Source organism: Notolepis coatsorum (genome assembly GCF_963971535.1).
Source record: "Notolepis coatsorum genome assembly, chromosome: 10".
NCBI classification, from domain to species: Eukaryota; Metazoa; Chordata; class Actinopteri; order Aulopiformes; family Paralepididae; genus Notolepis; species Notolepis coatsorum.
The window spans coordinates 16,936,184-16,938,745 of record NC_140174.1 but is presented as its reverse complement, the minus strand read 5'-3'; the positions used below and the strand labels follow the sequence as shown (position 1 = coordinate 16,938,745).

Sequence of the window (2,562 nt, the reverse complement as noted above, 5' to 3'; positions counted from 1 at the left end):
CAACCCTCTCATCCCTCGTATCTCAGACCTCCTCTCCACCTGCCAACCCTCTCATCCCTCATATCTCAGACCTCCTCTCCACCTGCCAACCCTCTCATCCCTCGTATCTCAGACCTCCTCTCCACCTACCAACCCTCTCATCCCTCATATCTCAGACCTCCTCTCCACCTGCCAACCCTCTCATCCCTCGTATCTCAGACCTCCTCTCCACCTGCCAACCCTCTCATCTCTCGTATCTCAGACCTCCTCTCCACCTACCAACCCTCTCATCCCTCGTATCTCAGACCTCCTCTCCACCTACCAACCCTCTCATCCCTCGTATCTCAGACCTCCTCTCCACCTGCCAACCCTCTCATCCCTCGTATCTCAGACCTCCTCTCCACCTACCAACCCTCTCATCCCTCATATCTCAGACCTCCTCTCCACCTACCATCCCTCTCATCCCTTGTATCTCAGACCTCCTCTCCACCCTCATGTGGAGAGAAGGTACCTCTTCACCACTGCCCTTGTATGTGTTTGTTGGGTTCTAGAGAAGTGCTATATAAGGCCAGTGTATTAGTACATTATTATTATTATTATTATTATTATTATTATTATTATTATTATTATTATTATTATTATTATTATTACAAACATTACCAACATACCTTGAACAGCCACTAAATACAATAAATACAATACAAAAAACACACATTTACCTATTAGTACAAGATACAAGATACAACATTCCTTTATTGCCCCACAACCAGGTTGGTGGTATTCGTGATCGGTACTCTACAATACATAAAACTGGAAGATAGATACCCCCCCCCTTCCCAGCAATGGATACATAATACAGCACAACATGACACAATAAATACATAAATACAGCACAGCACGACACAGCACAACATAACACACGGAAGAGTCTAGTCCATCAGGTCAGGAGCTTGGTTAGTGTAAGGCCTAAGGGGGGGGGGGAGAGGGGAGCCAAGGGAGTTCAGGGTTGGGAAGAAGCTGTCCTTGAAGCGGGTGGTTTTTGAGAGGATGGACTTGAAGCGCCTACCTGAGGGCAGGGGCTGAAACAGGGGGTGTGCTGGGTGTGAGGGGTCATTTGCAATTTGTCTGGTGTGGGTGGTTTATATAGTATAGTGTTAGTCCTTTTATCAAGAACGGAGTATTTCAACTAGAGAATAAAAACATGTACTTTTATTTACGGTGGTGTAATGTAAACCCATGTCGTGTTTACATTCGGATCACTGGCCTTTACTCGGAATATGACGACGTGCACGTGGACACACGCCAACTGTTTACTTGAGTGCGCGCACAGTAACACGAACACGTGGACATAATGAACCGACAACATGAGAAGTGCCGACAGGCCTCTGCGAGAGGTCATGGCGTTAGGAGTCTATTTTAAGGTCCTACTATGCCACCCTATACATATATATTACCGCCGGTCGGTCCCCTCTCTCTGTGAATGGCATCCCAGCTGCTCGCGTTTCGTTAGTGAATTGACTGGAAGTAATTTAAAGTAGGCTACACAAATGCAGAGTTATAAGACTTCTCTCCGACAACGACTCGCATCATTGCGAACTAATCATCTCTCCAATGAATCTCTCTGGAAGTTGAGCGCAGATGACAAGTGAGCGGGAATCAAACTTGGCGTCGCGCGGGGAGATGAATGGGTGGCGAGGCGTGTGACGCAAATAGTTTAAAAGACATGGCTACAAACGTTGCGATTATAGCACAAACGATACGATTCTATAAGAATATAGAGTATAGCTATGCAAGTTAAATTCCAATATGATGTTAAAACCCACTGTATAGATACGTGACGTGAAAATGCAGGTTGAATTCCAAATGCAATCTGGAGATATTTCTCTTCACCAAAGAAGCTTGGCAGGGGATTTTAAATAAAGTCTCGTCGTAACTCACCATTTATTCACATCCTGCTGGATAACCTGGCAGGACGCGGGAACCGCAGCATCACAGTCTGGCATGTTGACAGCTTCAGGTTTATGGAAGTCTAATGTTGAGAGAGACCTACGGTCAGAGAGACCTACAGTCAGAGAGACCTACAGAGTCAAGTGAGAGTTGCTCGATGAGAGATGGATAGGAGAGAAGGGGGGGGGCAGCAGGAACATGTAAGCTGAAGAGAGAGAGAGACAGAGAGAGAGAGGAAAAAAAGAGAGACAGAGAGAGGTTATGTACAGTGGGTTATGGTAGAGCAAATACAAAAGAGGATTACTCCGATTAATTTGAGCGATATACAGAGTCAAGTGAGAGAGTTGCTTGATGAGAGATGGATAAGAGCGAAGGGGTGCAGCAGGAACATGTAAGCTGAAGAGAGAGAGAGAGAGAGAGAGAGAGAGAGAGAGAGACAGACAGAGAGAGAGGGGTTATGTGCAAATACAAAAGAGGATTACTCCGATTACTTTGAGCGATATGCCAAAAATACTATATCATAGAGCAATATTATTTTTGTGTGTTTTTGATGGTATTTGGTAACAAAATTCTAATTTGCATTATTATTATTATTATTATTATTATATATTTGTATTTATTTATTATTTATTATTA

General features: G+C 44.3%; 1 long non-coding RNA gene across 1 annotated transcript in view; it reads right to left on the bottom strand.

The window, feature by feature from the left end:
* Positions 1-2,046, bottom strand: part of LOC311235097 — a 5,825-nt gene extending 3,779 nt beyond the window's left edge. The window contains exon 1 of the long non-coding RNA XR_014620127.1: positions 1,918-2,046. This is a non-coding gene — a long non-coding RNA (uncharacterized lncRNA). The remainder of the gene's footprint in view (positions 1-1,917) is intronic.
* Positions 2,047-2,562: the final 516 nt, after the last annotated feature.